The sequence below is a fragment of the Hemitrygon akajei genome, chromosome 14, assembly GCF_048418815.1.
Source record: "Hemitrygon akajei chromosome 14, sHemAka1.3, whole genome shotgun sequence".
NCBI classification, from domain to species: domain Eukaryota; kingdom Metazoa; phylum Chordata; class Chondrichthyes; order Myliobatiformes; family Dasyatidae; genus Hemitrygon; species Hemitrygon akajei.
The window spans coordinates 81,894,802-81,918,318 of NC_133137.1; the positions used below are offsets into that span (position 1 = coordinate 81,894,802).

A 23,517-nucleotide genomic window follows, 5' to 3' on the forward strand; every position below is an offset into this window, starting at 1 on the left:
ATTCCTCCGACTGCTCCCTCGAAGGAAGCCTGCTCAGGCCCCTTTAAACATCTCCTCTCTCATTAGAACCTGTTTTTACTCTCCTGTCCCCTGGGAAAGTGCTGTACCCATCTATCTTATCGGTTCAGAGAAATGTGAAATGATTGTCTTTGGAAGGGCGAACTTGACGGCAGACTACGAGGTTAATGGCGGGGTTTTTAGCAGTGTGGAGGAACAAAGGGATCTTGAGGTCCATGATAGGATCCATGGAGGAGAGGCTGGATTCCATAATGTGCTGTGCAGAGTCCACAACTTTCCACAGTCCCCTGCAGTCCCAGGCAGAGCAGATGTGACTCACTCATCCCACGGAGACTGAGAGGGTGGTATATGGTGTGTTGGCCTTTATTAGTCAGGAGATTGAGTTCCAGAGCCACAAGGTAATCTTGGAGCTCTGTAAGACCCTGAGTAGACCAGACTTGGAGTATTATGTTCAGTGTTGGTTGCTTCATTAGAGGAAGAATGTGGAAGTTTTTAGAGTGAGTGCAGAGGAGATTTACCAGGAATTGCCTGAATTAGAGAACATGTCTTTTGCTTTTCTACTAGGGCTTTTCTCTGTGGTGAAAATGAAGATGAAAGGTGACCTGATAGAGGTTTATAAGATAATAAGAGGCATAGAAAGAGTGGACAGTCAAAGAAGTTTTCCCAGGACAGTAATGGCTAATATAAGAGGGATAATTTATGGTAACTGGAGGAAAGTTTGGGGGGGATGTCAGAGATAGGTTATTTTTTTACACAGAGCTGTGAGTGCATGGAACGAACTGCCAGAAGTGGAGGTAGAGGCAGATACACTAGAGGCATTTAGAGACCCTTAGACAGGGACATGGATGATAGAGAAATGGAGGGCTATGTGGGAGGGAAAGGTTAGATTGATCTCAGAGTAAGTTAAAAGTTCAGCACAACATTGTGGGCCGAATGGTCTTTATTGCTCTATTACGCTTTTTGTTCTGTCAATTCATCCTGTCACTTGCCTATGTAAGTACTTGTGTCAGTGTCTTTAGATGTTGTAATCATAACTGACTCCACCACCCCCTCTATCAGTGAGTTCTGGATACCAGCGACTCACTGATATCCAAGTTAAATAACAAAGTTAAAAATAACTTTGCCTTGCAAATCTGCTTTAAAACTCCTTTCTCTCCCCTTAAACCAGGAGTTCCCCACGTGCGGTCCAGAGACCCTACGGTTAATGGTAGGGGGCAATGGTTTGGAACCCATGCCTCCTTGATTTTGATGCTCCTATCATGGGTAAAAAGATTCACCCTGGCTGTGCCTCTTATAATTTTATATATACATCTGTATCAGGTCACCTCTTAGTTTCCCTCTGTCCAAGGAGATCAAGTCCAGCTTGTCCAACCTCTCCCCATAACTAAACCCATCCAATCCAGGCCCGCAGTTTTGACTGTCTGTTCCTCTCATAGATGCCATGGGAGGCATTGTTCGGTGAGGCAAGAGGCAGGGGTGTCACTTCCTTCCCTCAGCCTTGGTGGGTCGGTGGTGGTTGAGGTCCGATACCGTGCCAGCCGGTCCCAGTGCAGCATGACTACCTTCTGCTGCTCAGGCAACCGCACCCGGTGTACCACATCTCCCTGCCCCTTCCAGTGGCTTCCAAGCTTGGGCGACAGTCCCTCTTCCGGTTGGGGCAGTAGACCCGTACTGGGGCCCCCACCATGTACTGCTGCACTGGCGCCCTTGACTGGTGGCCTGGCCCCTACGGGGATGTGTAAGCGTCTTGGCTCCACGTCCTGCCTGTACACAGGCCAAGAGAAGCCTTTGCGCAAGTCTTTGCCACCTCGAAGTGGCCAGCCCCGCCTGTGCACCAACCTCAGCGGGAGACGTCTGTCGCCGCCGGAACAGCCACCCGTCGCATACCTCCAGCGTGCCCCACTGAGAGTATAGGCCGTTGGTGCCCGGATCCAGGACGGAGACCGCTGCCCACTCTGACCGCCGTCCACCTGCGCCGGCACGGCATCGCTCAGCTGCCGGTCGATGGCGGGGAGGTCTCTCTGAAGCACCACCACCGCAGCTTCCCCCCCGGTCCCGCTGCGCTGCGATGGGCCACTGCGGGGCGGGCCACTTAGAGACCGGCGGTGCTCGTTGTTTCCTGGAGCTGCCCTGCCAGAGAGCCACGCCTTCAGCACCGAGGTGAAGTGCTGCCCCCGGCCCCCCAGCGGGACAACAGGGCGCGGCCAATGATGCAGGACTCCCGGATGTCGGCCAGCCACACCTCGAGCGCCACCGTGTTTCCTTCCGCTGCGATGCGCAGCCTCCTCTTTCCTCTAATCGCCGCACTGTCACCGGTGACCGTAGCCAATTGGACCGCAGGCGGGGATGGCTGGTCCGTGTTTGGATGGACATCCGGATGAATGACGGCGATGGTTGACCCAGTGTCCAGCAACGCCCTCCACCATGCAGTCCACGTAGAAGTCTTGCTCTTCACCCAAACGGCCCACCCGGAGAGGCGACAACGGAGGGATTCCGCTGGAGGTCTTGGGCAGCACCAGCACTTCCCGACGGCTGTGGTGTGGGGCAGTCCCGGGCCTCATGGCCTGCCTCGCCACACTGGTAGTGGAGATCGCTCTGTAGAACGCGATGGAGCCGGTGCGGCGCTGGTCAGTCCTGTCTCATGGGGCTTCTCCTCATCATTTCCCTCCTCTGCCTCACATACGCAAGCTCGCAGAGTGCAGGGTGATAACGGAACACCTTGGGGGGGGGGGGGTAAAATTGCTCCTGCCCTCTCCACCTCTGCCAGCGTCTCGGCCCGCGATGATGACGATGTCAGGTGTGCATGCTGCCAAGGGCGCTTTGGCATCAGTTCCTTTCACAAAGGTGTCGAGGGCAAGCTCTTCCTGGAGTCGCGGGAGGGATCTGGGGGTAGCCATGCTGAGCACAGTGGCGGAGATCTGGCACGAATGCCCCCAGGCTTTCTCCCACGCTGTGCTGTCTACTGCCCAGTTCTTCCTTCATTGCTTCCTCCGCCCACTACGAGGGCCCTGTAGTCAGGCTGCTCAGCTGGCACTCAGTTGAGGTGGGCCCCCAGGGCCTCCACCAGGGCAAAGTGCACCACTGTCTGATTTATGACAAGCCGCAAGTTGGACTTGAACAGGTTAGCCTCCAGGCAGCTGGTACCGTTGTATCTGGGGAGCTCCAGGGTGGCCATTGTGGCATGAGTTGCCGAGGCCCGTTGGTCTTCCTCTTTCTCCAGCAGTGTTGGCGGTCCCTGCCATGCTGCCCGTCCTCCCATGGCTGCGGAGTCCTGGGTTCCCCGGTGTGGGTCACGGGGGAGGTGGGCGATGCGCTCCACTGTGCCCCCTGAGATGGGGAGCCTGGGGGCACTCACCCTGTCGGGGTTCCCTGGGAAGGTACGATGCTCGGTTCCCAGGTCCTCCCTCTGGATCGGTGTCCCGTCTTCGGGAGCCCAGCCGGGGGATGCTTGGGGAGGCGTACTGCTCGGTCCCGCGACTTATTTCCCGGATTTTAAGGCTCTCCGTCCGACGTCATAGCTCTCCAATCTCACCGTCAATTTCTAATCCCACTCCTGACACCAATGTCCATGATGACGGATGAAAAAGCTTGTTTATCTCAAGTGACATTTTTATTGCAACAACCACAAAAACAAACCAGACTCTCTGACTCGGGGAGAGAAGCTACGCCTCCACATACAGACGGGGGAGATGGTAATCACATACCCCGGTTACAGTCAGGGTGACACACAAACACACAAGCCAATAACTATATAACCCTAAAACTCAACATTAAATGAACTTGAACATCCCACCGCAATGCCCTCCCCCCGGAGCAAAACAAAGCCCCCATCTGAGGGGACATAACCTCGTCCTGAATTTAAGTAGCACCTGGTAGTTAAGTATCCCAGGCCATTCAGAGGAGGATCAACAAATCGAAACTGAATTGCGCCGTAGAATATCAGCAAGCAAAGCTTGTGCTTAGACAGTTGAGAGAGGGGGAGATTACAAAGACAAACTTGTGGTAGTGCAGTGACAGCCTGTGTCTGTGGGATTAGAAACTGAGAAACAGAGCTTTCTGTCTGTGACGTCGAGGAATAGAGAGAATCCTCTAGATTTTCTTTTGGAGAATGATATATTAGATATATTATATTTAAAAAATGATATATATGATTATATGATATATATGTACAATGTCTGAAATACATCTTATGGAAATGTTTGTTTGATGATGAACTTCAATAAAATTTTAAAAATGAAAGAAAAAAGAAAATGGTAAATAGTTTGTCAAGCATTTTCACACTGAGGAGTTGAGCAATTCCTCATTGTGAAACAGGCCATTCAGCCCTCTATGTTGTGCCACCCTAATGAAATTAGCAATCGAATTCCCATTTCTGCCCACAGAATATCCACATCCCTCTATTCTCTGCACGTACAAGAGCCTCCTGAATATCTTGAACATGTTTGTCTTTACCGCCACCCCAGGCAGTGCATTCCACGCACTCACCTCTCTCTCTGTAAAACAAAATAACTCGCCCTACACATCTCTGCTTGGAACTTGCCCTGCCTCACCTTAAACGTATGCCCTCTGGAATTAGTTACTTGGACCCTGGGGGAAAATACCGCTGTCTATCTATGCCTCTCATAATCTGAAACCTCTACAGGTTTCCCCTCAGCCCCTGTCACTCCAGTAAGCCATAAATCAAAAAAGTGAGTTTAAATCCCTTTATGTAAGGACATCGCCTCATTTTACAATGAGATATTGGGCATTGCAGAGGGAGGTGGGGGCAAGGACAGGAAAGGGGTGAGATCAGGCTCACGTTTATTTATCACATGTATATTGGAACATACAGTGAAACGTGCAACGAACGGCCAGAACGGAAGGACGTGCTGGAGCAGGCCCAGATATCACCACCCAGTCTGGCACCATCGGAGCACGCAAACACACTGCTCAGCAGAGCAAGAAAGCCCTTTCCTGCCTCACTCACCCCCCCCACCCACCAACGGTCCTCCAACCCCAGGACAGGCTGGGCCTCCGACCGCACTTGCAGACATCCGTCTCTGACTTCTCCAGTGGTCCCTTAGGCTTCGGGTCTCGGTCATGGGGTTTTAACTGCCGGACTTCCGATAGACCGTCGGGCTCCCCGCCCTGTCCAGCTGAGATCTTCATTGAATGGAGTCCACAGTAATACTGGTTGGACTGTAAACTCCGTGTTCTGCCCCTGGAGTCTGGGGAGTCTACGAACAGAGGGCACTGCCTCGGATTAGAAGAACGGCCCTTTAGAAGAGATGAGGAGGAATTCCTTTAGCTACAGAGCAGTAAATCTATGGAATCCATTGTGGTGGCCGAGTCACTGGGTGCGTTTAAAGTGGAGGTTGTTAGGGTTCTTGATTAGCCGGGGCGTCAAAAGTTTCGGGGAGAAGAGAGGAGGATAGGGTTGGGAGGGAAAATAAATCAGCCCATGATGGAATGGTGGAGCAGACCCGATTCTGCTTCTATGTCTGATGACTTTAGGGCTATCTCACACACCGGCCTGCGCCTCCCAGAATATCTCCCCACGCTCCGTGTCCTACACAACCCGCTGGCTGGCTGGCGATGACCGGACAACACCATACTATCCATCCATCCACCTCGCCATACTTGTCCCAAGGTCTGCGACCTCTTGGCCGAAATATTCGGCAGCAGCAGAAGGAGGAAATGAGATTTTGAAGAAAATAGTCCAATTAGCTTTTACTGATTTAAAGCAGTGAGCCATAAAGCGAAATGAGTTTATTATTTACGAAGCAGCATTAGTCATTAGCAGCATGTAAAGTGGCTTTCCTCAAAAACAAAACTCAACTCAAACATCTGAACTTGTTAAAGGTGAATTAAAAGGGCTCGAGCCCATTGGATGCGAGAGCTGCCACGGGCAACACCTCACACCTGAAGCCTGTTAAAACGAGGAAGGCAAATAAATCTTCGGAGGTAGGCTCTGCAAACGTGCTTGTTATGCCTGCTTTAAAGTTTGGCTGGAAGCATATGGCTGCTGTTCCCCGCTGTCCCGCCCACCCCGTCTTTCCCCTGCTTTGCGAGCGTCGGTCCCGCTGATTTTCCGCACACTTGCTCCGAGTTCAGCCGCCGAGCATCAAAGCCGTGGATTACCTCCTCCCTCCAACTGGTCGGAGTAACGCTGCAAACTCTCGCTTGACATGTTTGATTAGATCAAATCAAAGCATTCACGGTCTAAATCCTTCAGAAAGGTCTGAAAGTCATCTCCCGTGGGATTAATGTTTGCTCCCAGGTACAATTTTTTTTCCCTCTCTCATTGCGAAATGCTCGGCAAGCTATTTGCTATTTTCTAAATGTTTCTCACTGATCCTCGAGGTCATGTCCTGCAGTGAGTATTTGAATCCATTCTTGACAGTTATTGTGTTTAAAATACAAACCATCAGAACAGATGTCATTCACCCAGGAACTCTTGTTGTTGTTTGCGCCAAGAGCGCTGAATGCCTTCAGTCATGTAAGGTTTTGTAAAGAATACCGACGGCAGCAAGAGTTGCGAAGTAACTTTTCAAGCGTGCAGAGGTTTGTTGGTTTACATTTTTTTAAATTTAATACAGTGGCGACTGAATTCCGCAAAGGGTTAAACCTGCTGGGCTAAATTAAGCAGTTTGTGTAGATAAATCCTGATGACCAGCAGGGAGGACAGAACAAACTTAGTTTGTTCAGGTTTGGACATCAAAGACAAACAACAAAAGCGATGTTGCGGTGGTTTAATGCTGTTCAGCGAGAGCCGGTTTCCTGGCCTTTCTACCGGAAAGGTCCAGTTCGTGCTGTGCAGAACCCTAACTCGCTCCGGCAGCTGGGGTCAGAGTTCTTATCTTTTAATTAAGAATATTTAGCGGTAGTGTGTGGTTGGGGTTCGCCCCCACTGTGGAACGTGCATTGACTGTGTTTTGTTGGCCACTGCCCTGTATCCATCCTTTCAGAAAGGATTACAACTTTCCTCCCAACCTCATTGCCTTCCTTGCAGGGGACGGAGTTCACCCTGGTCTGGACATCTCCTGCAATCTTTCTGCTGCCACTAGGAGGTGTCAGTGAGCAGCCTTAGCAGGGACTCGCATCCCTTGCTGCTTCACTCAAAGTTTCCTGAAAACCCAACTGAGACCTCAAAGTCCAAATCTGCCCCGGGGAGGGGTTTACCTCAAGTCGAGATCTCAGTGCATCTAGTGGTAGAAGCCCAAAGGTCAAAGTCCCTGGGTCAGCGAGTCTGAAGGTAGAGGGCTAAAGTCTCCGAGTCCAGGACCAAGGACTGGAGACCTGGGATTGGTGACCTGTTGGCATGAGTGAGTGGGTGGGAAGGGGCTTGCCTTGTTTTTGTTGTCTTGTTCTGCTGTGCTGAATATCATGGACATGCTATTTTGGCACTGGGCACTTGCTTGCCCTAGCACATCCTCAGGCGTGTTGGTTGTTAACACTGCATTACCCAGGGTGTGCTCTCTTCTCAGTACCACCTCCTCATTGGGGTGGAGGTGCAGGAGTCTGAAGACTCACGAGCGATGTTTTAGGAACCGATTCTTCTCCTCTGCGATCAGATTTCCGAGTGGACTGTGAACCCATGAACACTACCCCACTATTTTTTATATTACAATTGATAGCAACAGGAACAAAATGCTGGAGGAACTCAGCAGGTCTGGCAGTAGCTATGAAAAAGTGTAAACAGTGGATGTTTTGGAGCCGAGACCTATCTTCGGGTTTTTTAAAAAAAAATGTATTGCACTATACTGCTGTCACAAAATAGCAATTTTCATGATGTGTGTCCGTGGTGTTAAACCTGATTCAGATTCTGAATGTTTTGACATACATTTGATAAATAAATCTGAATCTGATTTGAACATATTAGTGACACCAGGCTTGTGTGAGTAATTCCTTCACTGGGGCTGGGTGTACTCCAATATTAACACAAAAGGTGACCATTAGAAGTTGGGATCTTTACATATAGAGCCAACCCTGCTTTGCCCACTTGAGTGAGAGGTGTCCGGTGTTGTCACTGAGGATCTAGACCAGGGGTTCCCAACCTTTTTTATGCCTTGGACCAATACCATTAAGTAAGAGGTCCATGGTCCCCAGGTTGGGGACACCTGTTCTAACCCATTTCCAGCATCGCTAAGAAATAGCAAGTGAAAGTTTTTTAAAAAAAAAAAGCTCTATAAAACATTATTAATGGAGAGTACACCACAGATGTTTAATCACATCAAAAAGGAACATTTTGATCCTTGTCACACCTGGTTATTGGCGTGGTGTTTGACGTAAATGCGACCAGGATCCACGAGGAGACATTACGCACACTTCCTCGTCCGCTCGCGCATGAGCATTTGGTTCACAAGCTCTTTGCCAGGAATTTGCAGATAATCTGCAATAAAGAGAGGACGTTTCAATCCCTGCTGCTGCAGACACTGCTTGACTTGTTGATTATCTTCTTTGAATTCAGATTCACAACAGTTCCTAATGTTTATTTTCCCTCCTGTGCCCTCATTCTTTACACTCACCTCCTCCAGACAGGCGAGGTGAGATGGGCCAACCTCCACCAGCACCAGCAACCTTGGGTCACTCAGTTCCTCCCGGTCTGCACCCTGTCACCGTCGTTACCTTCTTGAACCCTCCCCCTTCACTGCAACTTCAAACTCCAAACGTTTCTCCTTCTGATGAAAAGTCATCAAGCTGAAATCTCCACTGTGCTTTCTCCCTCTGCACACGCTGCTCAGTGTAGTAAGAATTCTGTCATTTTATTTCAAGCTCCTACTGCAGAAGTGAGGAGTATTCGAGGGGAGAGAGGGGGCCTTGGTTGCTTTTGATAGTCACAGTGGGGAGTGGATAGGAGAATGATGACTGGGGCTTGTGAGCCGAGTACACGTAATGCAAACCCAAAGCTCACCAGGAAACCCTCATTGGGTTTGTAGGGCCGGTTACGTGGATGCATTAACAATCTAAAATCGAAGTCCCACTCCAGGGAGTTCCACATTGAAACCTAGACCAGTACTGAGGAGGAGGGGCTAAGATGTAAAACTTCAGGAGGAAGGGTCCCTGGAATAAGTCCGTGGCCCAATTCGGCCGCTGAACTCATCTTCGGCCGGTGCTGCCATGGGGCAGGAGGTACCGGAGCCTCAAGTCCCACACTAGGTTCAGGAACACTTCTCGCCCTTCGACCATCAAGCTCCTGAACCAACGTGGAAAAACTTCACCTACCACAACACTGAACTGATCTCGGAGCTCGACTTGTGGGTTCACATTCGAGGACTTTTAAATGGTTCAGCACAACATTGTGGGCTGAAGGGCCTGTTCCACGTTTTGACTCTGCAAGTCATGTTCTCAGTATTGTTTGTTTGTTTTTGTATTTGCACGATTTGTCTTTTGGTTGCTTGCCAGTTTTTGTGTGTGGTTTTTCATTAATTTGATTCTACTGTGAATGCCTACAAGAAAATCAATCTCAGAGTGGTATAAGGTGACAAATATTGAACACACTTTGATAATAAAATTTACTTTGAACTCAAAAAATGGAGTTGGAAGGTCAGGTGATGTACTAACACAGTACCGAGGCTACTTATGCTATTGAACGGGACAGTGGACTCACTGCCCTCCAAGGTGGATGTTGTGAATCCCAAGGCACTTGTGTGAGGAAGCACGTGGATAAAGATCTGCCTTCATCAACAGCACTGAAGATGTCATTGCTTGTTGCGTTGCTACGTTCCTCTCCCACAGCACCAGACACATTCCAGAGACATCGGGTGTGTGAAAATAAAAGTGAAAGTCAGCTGGATGAGCGAACTTCCACAACTCTTTCTGCTTCACGTCAGCATCCCAGCACTTGTGTGTTTAAATACAGGAGTAGTGGGAGTTACGACACAGCCACTGGAAACTTTGACAACTGGAATATTAATTCTCACCTGAGGAATTGTTCAGCGTGTAAGTTCATCACCCAGAACTGATGAAGGGTCTCTGCCCGAAACATCGAAACTCATTCACCTCCATAGATGCTGCCTGCCCTGCTGAGCCCCCACCCCCCCCACCCCGCCAGCAACTTGTGTGTGCTTTGCTCTGGATTTCTAGTAGAATCTCCTCTGCCTCTGAACTGAGTCAACTTGTCTCCTGATGTTAAATGTGCTGTACCATGGCAGAAATCTTCATCGACCATTGGAAAACTTCCCTTGGCCCTGAGGCAGAGAGGGTCTTGTATTTCCTTCCACACCCCTGGGCTGTGTGGGAGTGGAGTGTTGGGAGGGGAAGGTCACGTACCCGGGCTGTGTGTGGGGTGAGTGTTGGTGGGATGGGAAGGTCACATTCCTGGGCGGTGTGGGAGTGGAGTGTTGGTAGGTAGAGTTACACCCCTGGGCTGTGTGTGGGGTGAGTGTTGGTGGGAGGGGATGTAGTGGAGACTCCGAGCTGTAACTGGCCATTGATGCTCTTACTTTCAGTCACTCCCTTTCACTGTGCATTCATTGGACTGAGAGTTTCCATTGAACGTCATCACAGGCGGGTCAGAAGGTGTGAGACTATCCATGAGAGGCTGTTGACCCATTTCTTCACTTCTATGTTCGAAATGACATTATATTTTATCAGGCTATACGTTCTGTGTTTTTTTTTCACTGAAAACTGTGGACGTGTGGCGACACTTTCGAGCACATCCTTGGGTTGTCTTGGTTGTTGGCTCAAACGACAAATTTCGCTGTATGATGTACATATGATAAATAAGTGAATCTGAAACTGTATGTTTATAAACTTGCAGCAATTGTTGGTGCTTTTTACTGGCTTCTTGATGCTGAAGTTTTGAGCATTGAACCTGCAGCACCAATTCCTGGGATTTTCCAGCACTGGCACAAATGGGCAGGGAAAACTTTGGTGCCTCCAGAGGCTTTACAAAAGACTCGGAGAGCGCACTGGCTCCAGGGAGCACAGTATCGGCCCTCTGGCCTCACGTGACTCTGCCTGCACCATGTTCTGTGATTCATTGCTTGTACTCTGCAGCCTGCTGGCTCACGTTCAGGTTGTGCTAATGAATAGGAGCATGGCTCATGGAATAATCAGTTTGCTCTGCAACCATCCCTCCCAACATGGTGCAGAGCATTAACTCGGTCTGACCCTGCCGATCTAGTTCTAATCATTTGCTTCTACTCACAGGATGTGAGTGTGGCTGTGCTTCTGAAATCCAACTTCTGCCTGATGGTTAAACATTATTAACCTGGTTATTTAAACAAAAATTGCAGTAATTATGATCCTTCTAAATTAGTTTAAAATCCTACAATACGCTTAACTCAAAATCCATACCATCTTAAAAATACTTTGTAGTTTACTTCAGGGCTATTTAATAATTCATCCCATGTTTAACAGAATTTCTCTTTGACAAATTGTCAACTGCAGTAATGTGGGGAATGAAACTGAGATGAGGAATATTTCAGTTTAATTATACTGTTTCTGCCAAATTCTTTCACAGCTATTGGTGTTTTGATGTTTGTTATGTTCTGCCAAGCGTTGTGAGCATGCTGCATTGGTGCTAGAGAGTGTGGAGAACTTTTCGGACTGCCCCCAGCATGTTCTCGGTATGTTGGACCTGAATAGTGTCAGCCGAAACATAAACTGTTTATTAATTTCCATAGACACTGCCTGACTTGCTGAGTTCCTCCAGCATTTTGTGGTTGGTTTCCAACCTCTGCAGAATCTCTTGTGTTTACAGCATTTCACTGTATGTCTTGATGGTCTTGTGACGAATAAACTTGAAACTTAACATTCTCATGTGCTCCCTCACACATGATGAATGCCTCTCTTCTGCCACCAGGCTCCGCTCACTCACTGTTCCTCTCCTCTTGTTGGGCTGTTGGAACTCCTGAACTCCAGCACTTGTTCCTGTACCCACCCCATCCCCCCCCCCCTTTTGCTCTTGTCATCCCACCAAACTGGTGAATCTGAGACCCATAAACCTCTCTGTTCCACTCTCACAACATAATTCTTCAGCTACGTCTCAGTGTGTCAAAATTAGAAGTGGTTTGTCCACCGGCTAACCAGCTGGTGAACAATTCTGAACCAAATTAGGATCTGAAACAAAATCATAAGATGCTGGAAAAACTCGGAGTCAACCAGCACCTATAAGGGAGAAACCAGTCAATGTTTCCCTTCATCAGAAACCCTCAGCTGACCTGAAATGTTAACTGGTTTCTCTTTCCACAGATACTATCTGACTAGCTGAGGTCTTCCAGCAAAAAAAAGTCTTTGGTGGGAATCAGGTCAGTTGAGCAGAATCTGTGGGAAGAAAGGAATTTTCAGCATTTTGGGATGAAACCCTGCATCAGGAGGTCTTCCAGTATTTCCACTTCACATTCCAGCATCTGTCATTTTATTTGTTCTCCCTAGGACTAAATTCCATTCCTTTGACTGATGATTGCCGTCTCAGTGCTGAGCAGATGCATAATACATTAAACCTAATGAAAAACACTGAATAATAAACATGAGAAATTCTGCATGCACTGGAAATCCCAAGGAGTGCACACAAAATGCTGGGAGAAACTCAGCAGGTAATACAGCATTCATAGAAATGAATCAATAGTTGATGTTTCTATTAACTTCCATGAATGCTGCCTGACCTGCTGAGCTCCTCCAGCAAATTGTGTGTGTACCACTCCCACCCTCTCCGGTCTTCTCCTATCATTTCGCATTTCCCCCTCCCCCCCCCCACTACTTTCAAATCTCTTACTATCTTTCCTTTCGGTTAGTCCTGACGAAGGGTCTCGGCCCGAAACGTCGACAGCGCTTCTCCCTATAGATGCTGCCTGGCCTGCTGTGTTCCACCAGCATTTTGTGTGTGTTGTTGTGTGTGTATGTGTGTGTTGCTCTCGATTTCCAACATCTGCAAAATCTCTCGTGTTTATGATTTGCTGCGTGCTCCACTGTGAAGATTCTTTGAGGGATGCCTACCTTTGAAGAAGTTTGAATCTTCTCTAAGGGAGTTCCATGAGACCCTCTGTGATCTCTGCTGCCCTCCGACTCTTCGACATATACGTAGCCAGACTCGCTACCACAGCCTCTTCAACTCTTTACCTTTGCTACCCACCTGGCTTTACCTATCACATTCTGGCTATCCTGCTTTCCCTCCCCCTCCCACCTTTCAATTCTGGTGTCTTCCCACTTCATTCTCAGTCTTGAAAAAGTGTCTTGGCCCAAAATGTTGACTAGCAATAGCACTTAATGATTATTTCAATCATACTCCAAACCTGGTCATTTCTCCTGTACTTTAATTGTTTAAAGGTAAACCAGTTTGGTAATTATTAGGTTATACATAAGCTATCAGGTAACCATATGAAATTGTCACATCAGATGTCCTCTAGGACAATGAATTTTAAATGGTTTGGTTGATTATGGAGAGATGCTAACTCGCAGTAGTCTGGTGTGAAGCGCTCGTGTTTGTTGATGAAGAGGTTGGACAGTGTACTGGGGAGTTCCATTCTCATCTTTAACTTACACAGTTGATCCTTTACCTTTCAACACAAACACAGGGCAATCCTCTTGCCATTCAGATTGAGATTTGTTTAAATATATCACACGAACGCAACATTGGAAAAATGCATCGCTACTGTTAATAACCAACCCAACCTGATGATTTGCCCACATGTGTTACCACAATAACATGCCCAGCAACACAAGCAGCAACAGCAACGTGACAAGGATAGCAGAACAGGCCACTCGCCCTCTCCCCACCCCCCTGCCCTGCACAGCTACACAGACTCTCACACTCACACCTGAAATCCCAGGACCTGCTACCTCCGGACCTCCATCCTCTGGTACCTGGCCCAAACTTGCAGAGATCGGGCCTCCAAATTCTGAACATGCTGACTCAGCGGCTTCAACCATCAGGTCTCTGCCTCTGGACTCGTCAAATTCAACCTTTGGTGTCAACCCTAGGACTCTCTGATCATGGACTTTGATCTCTGGGCTTTGACCTCTGAACTCGCATTGACATATGACCCTGGGATTCACCAATCTGGGGATCATCAGCCCTTATCCATGGGGACCACCAGCCTTATCAATAAACTAGTTTTCTTCAACACAACCTCCTAAGCTCACAACTTTCATCAAGACAGGCCAGGGCTGAAGATACTTGGGAACACCACCATCTCCAAGTCTGTCTCAAAGTCCCATCCCATTTTGGCAACCTGTTCCTTTGTCATCATTGGGTCCAAAATCCAGAGCCCTCCTCCCCAGCAGTACTGGGGGAAAATGGCACGATGTGGACTGCAGTGGTTCGAGAATATGCCTTCGCCTCACCTTATTAAGGAGCTTTGCAGCATGTCCCTGGTGTTGGCAGGTTTGGAATATTGCCCCTGATCTTGGGGATCCACCGTGAGACAGGGCATGGGGACTCAGTCAAGCCAAGTTCACACCGATCAGCAGCTCACAAGAACTGCCATGAAGAACATCTATTTCATGTGAACCTAATGTGTACTCTGGGCAGGGAAGGAAATAGTATTAGTGAACGTTATAACATTTAAATCTGGAGATCTAGAAAGTGCGCTTTGAGCCATATAATGTGATACATGAGAACAAAGTGAAAGTCAAGGTGCAGAAACAGGATAATACCAAGTGAATAATTTAGAGACCCCAAGACTGGTCTAGTATGAATCCTATTGGTGTGTTTTAGAAATCAGAGTGTGAAAATAAGGATAAGGAAGAATTCAGTTTATTTTTGGGGTGGTGGTGCAGAATGCACACACTTGCTGTACAACTTCATTGCACTGAACCTGGCTTCTCTCTGGAGAAGTCATTAAAAATTAATTTCAGCCGAGAATCATCACTGTCACAATTGCCCTCAGTGGCCACTTTATTAGGTACACCTCGTTAATGCTAATACCTAATCAGCCAATCATGTGGCAGCAACTTAATGCATAGAATCATGCTGACTTGGTCAAGAGTTTCAGATATTGTTCAAATTAAACATCAGACTGGGGAAGAAATGTGACCTAAGTGACTTTGTCTGTGGAATGATTGTTGGTGCCAGATGGGGTGGTCTGAGTATCTCAGAAACTGCTGATCTCCTGGGATCTTTCACGGACAACAGTCTCTGGAGTTTACAAAGAATGGTGTGCAAAACATCCTGTGAATGGTAGTTCTGTGGGTAAAAATGCCTTGTCAATGAGAGGGGTCAGAGGAGAATGGCCTGGCTAGTTCAAGGAGAGTGACAGTCACTCAAATAACCTCACATTACAACTGAAAGCCACGGTTTCCTTGGGCTGTGTAGTCTAGGGAATACGAACCCGTAAGATTGAGACGGCTCTTCCACCCAAACCCCAGTCTGTGTGGATGCCGTGTAATTTGCAACCCTGTTACAACTCCGTGCCAAGAAATAACAGACAGCACACTGCATACAATTAAAGGAATTATATTTATGAATCTTAACTTCACTAAAGGGTTAGTAAAGAAAGAAAAAAAAATGGCCCATTATGATTAAACAGTCAAATATGCACAAGCTGGAGCCCAACACTTCCAAACCTCATACTCTCCAATCCTCAGTAGACCCTGGCACCTTGCTCCATCAGCTCACGGTCCCCCACCGGCTCGAATCCTTCGGCCGGTTCTCTCCAGCATCCTCTCTCTTCATCTCCCGCCGAACAAGAGCCCGGCTCGCACCAGTGCCAGGCATCGCTTCCCTGAGTGCACAGCTCACATTCCAAAACACCCGTTATCTCTAACCGTAGCCCAAACACTGCTTCCACAGAGAGGCCATTGCATTAGCGGTCGAACTTTTACCAGGGCGTTCCACTGCGGTGGTGTGAGAAGACCATCTCTGAATGCACAACACAACAAATCTTGAGGTGAACGGGCCATGAACAAACACTCAATGGCCATTTTATTAGATGCAGAAGGTACCTAATAAAGTGGCCACTGAGCGTATTTTGTGTGCCTATTGCTACCAAGCCGACTGAGTTCTCTCCCCACGGTGCAGCCAGCGCATTTGTAATGTAATTGGAGCAGGAGTATAGGAAAACACTTGCCCTGTCACACTGTGAAGAAACAGACAGAAACGACGAATGAACACTGGGCAGAGGAATCTGGGGATTCTTTTCCTGAGAGCTGATATGGATCACCTTTCAAATGACAACATTTTTCTGATGGACAGCAATTCCCCTCAGACTCTGCCATGCTTTTGCAAACGATAAATTAATTGGAAATCTCACATTACCATTAGCTTCCTTGACTCCTGCTTGTAACGCAATCTTAGGTTGGCAGTACAAATATCAGCTGCCTTGCAGTTTATTTTATGTAGGATGTGCTGTGTGAGCAAGCCCTTTCCACCACATTAATGCAATATTCTACAACCGAGTTGAAACCTTACTAAAATAAATAAGCTAATTGAGTAACCCATAGGTATCCCAACACAATTCCACAAGTGAACCACCAGGGTCAAACCCCTTGGATTTCTGTTACATCTGTGGCTACTTAAAACCACCATGGACAATAACCCTTGCTGAGTCAAATTACTGCCAGAGACCCTGGTCTTGGGAAATTCAGTTTGGTACACGAGATTCTCCAGATATCGGAAATCCACAGTAGCGCACACTGGAGGAACTCAGCAGGTAAGGCAGCACCTTTGGAGGGGAATAAACTGTCAATATTTTGGGCTGAGACCCTTCATCGGGCTCCCTGTCCGGTCGTGCTGTTCTGCACTACCATCCACGCGCACGTGGATGCCAGGGGGCCAGTTTGACTCATGCCTCCAGCGATGGAGGAGTCGTTGCCTTCAGGTGATAACCGAGCATGTTGTTAACGAATGCAGAAACACTGTGCGAGGTTTGTGTGCAATCAACCTTGAGGGATCGGCTGCTGGAGCTGGTCGGGAGCACAGGAAAACACGATGCCTGATTATGTTTCAGGAAAGGATCTCAGTACAAATATGCAGCGAGCAGGCTAATGAGAAGCAGCAGGCTCAGCTCTTGGTGCAACCGGTGAATAAGTATGCCTGCACGTTACACATTGCGTGTTAGATATCAAGTGCAAATTGTTAACGTAATCATGTGCTCTAACCGATTTCAGATCGCAACTGAGAAATGGAAAGAATGTCCCAAAGTCTGGAATTATTCCAAAGTTAGCATTCCGTTGAGACTGTTGCTTCTCTGACTTACAACAGAACACTTTCCATTTCTTCTCTGACTATAAACTAGTTGAATTCCCAAGAGGCACGTCACAAGAACCGGAGCCAACAATGTAACAGTGCGCCAGTGCAAGTGTTGGAGTAGGTGATCAAACTTCTGAAAGAAGGGGGACGTGGGGAGAGGAAGAGTTTGTGTGTGTGTGGGGGGGGGGGGAAGTTTACAAATCTGGTAGCTGAAGTGATGAATGCCAGTGCTGGAGTGATTATATTCAAGGATGAGGGAGAGTGGATTATGTCTGTGAGGAGAGAATGCTGGACAACGAGAAGGGTGGGAGATGTAGGGAGAGCGGATGGGTGGGGGTAAGATCATAGGGTGTTGAAACCAAAGAGGGAAATTTCAAAGTGCTGTTACTTGTCCGGGAGCTGGAACAGGTCCAATTGGAAGCTAAACAAAGCTGATGGTGTTGGCTAAAATCTGCTTTTGTGTGTAGGAACTATTTTGGTGTTAGTATGCATATTCCAATTCCTAATGTTTCATTCTATGCCGTAACGTGATTAAGCAGAGAATGCCTTTGTAACAGCTCCCATTTCTTTGTGTTCACGATAGAAGTCCCTGGCGGATTTCGCTAATCCTTCTTCAGAAAGTTTTCCTGGGGCAATCTGATCGTTTGTGTAGCACTGGTTTACAGCTGCTGTACGCCCAGGACATGTGTTCACAGTTGATCATTTCACAAACAATCACTTGTCATTAATGACAAATGCCATCCAATATCCAATTGCACTTGGGTTCGTTAGCAGAACACTCAAGAATTTGAAATTATAATTCCCTCAGCAAATACCAAGTGTTTATCGGGTTATTAAACTATTACAATGTAACACAAAAGGCTAAAACCTGCGGTAAAATTAAATCCTCAACCTTAATCACAGGTTTAAGCAGAACAAGCCCACGGCCAACAATGAGTATGTTGTATGCTGGGAGGCTCTTGCCAAGGTTTGATCATTTGTCCAGCGGTGTGATTTTTTTTTTAGAAATTTGACTAACCCGGTAATAACCTCCGAATTACTTGGAGGTGTCGATGAGCAACAGTGATGGCCATTAGGTGCCAGATCCCAGGTCATCCCATGGGAGGGGCTGGAGCCATCTCTGTACTCAAGCTCCCCCAAAATGAGTGGACTCACAGTGCCAGTTGACCCGGGCTCAATTCCGCTGCTGTCTGCAAGGAGTTTGTACGTTCTCCCTGTGACTGTGTGAGTTTCCTCCTGCGTTCCAGAGACCTGCAGGTTAGGGTTAGTGAACTGTTGGCATGCTACACTAGCACTGGGAGCATGGACACGCTTGTGGGCTGCCCCCCAGCACATTCTCAGGATCGATGCAGAAAATGCATTTCGCTGTACGTTTCGATTTTTCCGATAAATAAAACTAATCTTTAAATATTTTAAGTATTCACAAGAGATGGTAAGGGAGCCAAGAGGCACAGGGTTAGTGCTGGAAGTGGAATTGATCCCAAAGGCCTGAATGGGGTAGTAGAGTGAGGGGCTGACTGGCCTGCTCCAGCCTCAGTTTCTCCAGTGGCCATCCACCAGCAGGAGGCTGGTCTGCTCCCTGAGCTGTTCCTCTGCTGATGGACCTGCTGAGGCACACCAGAGATACTGCAAGAGTTGACCACATTAGTGTGCCTCAGGAACCACATCTGTATCAAGCCAGGGAAGGAAATTGGAAAAACAGATGGTTTTAATGTAGTGATGCAATCACTCGAGCTGAGTATGATGTTCTCCTCAGGGGGCATTCCCTTAATGGAGAATGCCTGTGCGTGACTTTGTTTAACATGGGGAGGTTTAACAGGCAGCCACCACACAGTCCTTGATAGATCGGGGTCAGGCTCCAGTGGCACAGTGTGCAAAGCGACTGGGGGACATTCATTGCTGCTGCCTTCACTGCCCTTGTGATGTGTCACCACCTTCTGCCAGCTCCACCATTTAAGGTCTTGGTTAGATCTGTGTCTGCAAACTCCCCCTTGACCATACCATCATGGGTGTCCCTACCAGGAGCAAATCCCCCAACAGCTAAACTCTGGACAACATCACTCTCAGGAACTCAAAAGCCTCTCCATGACGACAACGTGACGACTTTGGAGAGGTTTTAATGACTACCCTCACATTTCACAGTCACGCTACTGTTTAATTCTCTTTCCAGTATTTTTATTAGTTTCTACATAGAAGAATACAGAGTACAAGAAAGTGTATATAAAAGGTCAAAAAAGATTTTTAAAAACTACCAATTACATTATATCTGTTCATAATAACAATCACATTACCCTATATTCATATAAGTTAATCAATAGTTATATTGAACTATACTAATTTATTACAAAAACATCTAACCCATACTAATGTTTAATTCTAAATTATTTAATTAACTGGATTAAAAAATTGCCAGTTATGATGGAATTTTAATTCTCCTCTCCAGTAAAAGCTTATGGATTCTAGAGCCAAAATGGACCACAGTATGGCTGTCTCTGCAGAATACAACAGAGCACCATTCTAGGTGCCCTTCTGCAGTGAGGTGTGTGGGAATAGGGAGCCACCCTTCATGCTCAGGGACAATGACATTAAATAACATGATATTGGTTGTTCAGAAGGAGTAAACAACCTTCCTCTTTTTAAGCAGTCCCTTGGTGTTGGGGAGGACTTTCATCCACCCTGGTCAGTGGTTGTAAGGCAACGTTTGATCTAAAGCTTCTACCAGAGATAGTTTAGGAGATGGTCTATGAGGCTGGATAGATAGTTTGTAAGATGATGTACTTCTTTCACCACTCATCTTGGGCTTTCATGTGCACCTGCTAAATGGACAATATTCTCAAAATATTGTGCTCATTTCTGGTTGCCTCCTTCTAGGAAGGATGTGGAAGCTTTAGAGAGTGTGCTGAGAAGATTTGCCTGGATTCTGCCTGGGCTAGAGAGCATGTCTTGTGAAGAAAGATTAAGTGAGCGAGGGCTTTTCTCTTTGGAGAGAAGGAGGTTGAGAGTTGACTTGATAGAGGCATAGATTGAGTCAACAACCAGAGACTTTGTCCAGGACAGAAATGGTTAATGCCAGTTGAGGGGTGGGGTGCAGAATGTTAAAGTGATCTGAGGAAATTATAGGGAGGGGGGATTTCAAAAGGATTATTTTTTTACAGGGTGTGGTGGAACGCCTTCCTGGGGTGATGGTGGATGCAGATACATTAGGAACATTTAAGAAACTCTTAGATAGACACATGAATGTTAGAAAATGGAGAGCTGTGTAGGATGGAAAGGTTAGGTTAGTCATTAAGTTAAAAGGTTGGCACAACATCATGAAATGTGCTGTAATGTTCTATTCACCCTGAATACATCTTCCCCAATTTGAGTGGTCACAGACCAGGGATTACAATAGTTAGTAGAGAGATTAAACCTTCACAAGGAGGCTTTCAGAATGTATTTTATGTTCTCAGTCCTTCTAGTAATCTCTTGCCAAGTCGGAATGGGAAGTCAGGAGTTTGGTGTTGAGCGTGATGATGTACTTGACTGAGTGTACTGTAATTAGGCGAGAGAGGACTCTGGCATCACTTCACTTGTCCCGTCGTGATTTCAGACATTGGCGTTAACTCCGGCAGTGCCTGGAGGTGTCTGCTGTAAGTAATCAAAGTCTCTGGGATTTACGGAAGGCCAGGATCACTGCTGTTCAGTGGCCATGAACTGAGGTCATCCCAGTTCTATCATCGTGCACAGAAGATGTTTATTGTCACATGTTCAAACACATGTTATTGACACATTCGATGAAGCATACAAGAAATGGATCCCCATTACTGGCAAAACAAATGTTCTCTATCAATTAGTCCCACTGAACAACGTGGTCTTCCAATAATTAAATTCCATTCCAGGAGCCTGGGTGGGGCAGATTACTTCCTGGTGACATGGTGGTATAACAGTTTGCATTAACACTTTACAGCACCAGAGATCTGAGATCGGGATTCAGTTTGTACATTGTCCCCATAACTGTGAGGGTTTCCTCTGGGTGCTCTGGTTTCCTCCCACATTCCAGAGATGTACAGGTTAATTTGTGGGGAAAAAGAAGTTCAAAGTACGTTTATTATCAACGCATGCATACATTATACAACCATGAGATTCGTCTCCTTACAGGCACCCACAAAACAAGAAACCCAAGAGGACCCATTTTATAAAAAATCCAGCAAACGCCCAACGAGAGAGAAACAAAGAACAAATTATGTAAACAATAAAAGCTAGCAAACAGCATTCAGAATGAAAGTGAGCCCATAGATACAAAGCCTGGAGCTGCTGGAGCCTCAGTTCATCACACATTGGGGCAAAACGCCGCGGTGACACTTGCAGGCTGTCCCCAGCACGTCCTCAGATTGTGTTGACCGTTGACACAAATGACACGTTTCAGTGTTTCGATGCACGCGTGACTCATAGAGATGACCTAACTTCCTGCTAAAACGACCTCTCGGCAGAGGCGCACGTTGACGGTGATGCGCACCATCACCTCCGGAGCTGCCTTTGGACAGTTGAAGAACAGATTGAAGGTCGAGTCCTCAAACCCAGCTCAGCGATAGATTCAGGAAAGCTCGAGGGCAGTGCTAGGTAAACCACAAGCTCTCTTGCCAAGTCGAGTGAAGTTTACTGTTGTGTGCACAAGAATGGCGAGGTACGTGTACGATGGAAAATTTGCCTGCAGCGGCATCACAGGCACGTAGGTACACTGTTCGCAGTCATTCAGCCCTAATCCCATGGCTCTGCTAGCCCATACACTATTAAAATACGCTGCTGCCCTGAACCTATGGGTGTTGGGGTGGAGATGCTTCTACCAAAGGAGGTGTTATGTGCTTCTTCCCTCTGCTAGCCTGCAGATCACACTTGAGCAGGGTGTAGCACCATCTTAGCCCCCCGATCAGGGTCACATGAAGCTATGGGATTAGGTCGTTTGATGCAGTTGGAGCATATCACAATTCCTGGATATGTAACCACTGATGGCAGGGAGACAATCTCTGAGGAGTATTGATGGTGGCTGGGGTCACCCGTCTTGTAAAGACACTGCCCAGAAGAAGGCAATGGCAAACCACTTCTGTAGGAAAAAATATGCCAAGAACAATCATGGTCACGGAAGGATCAAAATTGCCCACAACATACAACATGGCATGTTGCGGATGAATATGGTGAACCTGGTGTAATCCCACCTTGGATTCTGTTCGTGTGGAGTTTGCATTTTCTCTCGGTGACCACATGGGTTTCCCCTCAGCAGCTCCAGTTTTCTCCCACGTCTCAAAGACGTGTGGATTGGTTTGTTAACTGAGCATTACTCTACAAAACTGTGTGTAGAATTGGTAGGGATGTGAGGAGAACAGGGAGCATTAGTGGGGAATTGGTCTTGGTATGTGAGCTGGTTTGGACTCGATGGACCAAATAGCCTTAACTTTTATCACAAGTAAATGTATCTGAAATAATCATTGGGCCACAAGGTGCAGTGATTGAATTCCCTGCCTTTAAATGTTACAAACCGCGATTGGAACTTGGTGAGTACATTTGGCAGAACCAGAGAGGGAGTGATTCTGTGGATCACTCGACCACAGTTCCAGATGGATGAACCTTTTCCTTTCCACCTTCTGCTGGAAAGGCCAGACCACAGCCTGTCATTGATATCACTGCTGCTGGAGGAAATGGAGGCCAGAGAGGGAGGTGGGAGGAATTCACCTTAACCGTGCCACTCATGATTTATACACTTTTAAGGCCATGAAACAGGGGTTCCCAACTGGGTCCACAGACCCCTTGCTTAATAGTATTGGTCCATGGCTTAGAAAGGTTGGGCACTCCGACCATACAGTAATACAGCACAGAAACAGACCCTTCGGCCCCACTGATCCAAGCTGATCGCAGTACTTCCCCTCCATGAACCTACCTAAATGCCCTTTAAATGTTGCACTCCCAAATGATAGGAAAAGATTATGGTTGTCCACTTTATCCAAACCCATCTTGGACAAAACGTATCCGGCTCTCTGCTTGACCTATGCCTCTTATCAGATTGTAAACCTCTATCAAGTCAATAGGTCAGTCGGTTTCAATAGGTACGTTTAATGTCAGAGAAATGTGTACAATATACATCCTGAAATTCTTTTTCGTGATGTTGTAGGGGTGGAACTGGACTCTCTGACGGTGGTGTCTGAAAAGAGGTTGCTGTCCAAGTTGCATGCCATCTTGGACAATGTCTCCCATCCACTCCATAATGTACTGGTTAGGCACATTCAGCCAGAGACTCATTCCACCAAGATGTAACACTGAGTGTCATAGGAAATCATTCCTGCCTGTGGCCATCAAACTTTACAACTCCTCCCTTGGAGTGTCAGACGCCCTGAGCCAATAGGCTGGTCCTGGAC

At 47.3% G+C, this 23,517-nt stretch overlaps 1 protein-coding gene across 4 annotated transcripts in view; it reads left to right on the plus strand.

The window, feature by feature from the left end:
• LOC140738735 (semaphorin-3A-like) overlaps positions 1 to 23,517 on the plus strand; it is a 269,718-nt gene that overhangs the window by 43,300 nt on the left and 202,901 nt on the right. Inside the window, exon 1 of one of the 4 annotated variants that reach the window (XM_073066475.1) lies at positions 5,946 to 5,961. The exons of 2 other annotated variants lie outside the window; for them this stretch is intronic. The gene's annotated coding sequence lies outside the window, so the exon portion shown is untranslated. Of the gene's footprint in view, positions 1 to 5,945; positions 5,962 to 6,071; positions 6,278 to 23,517 lie in introns of those variants that run through there. One more of the 4 variants, XM_073066469.1, reaches the window with a different exon arrangement.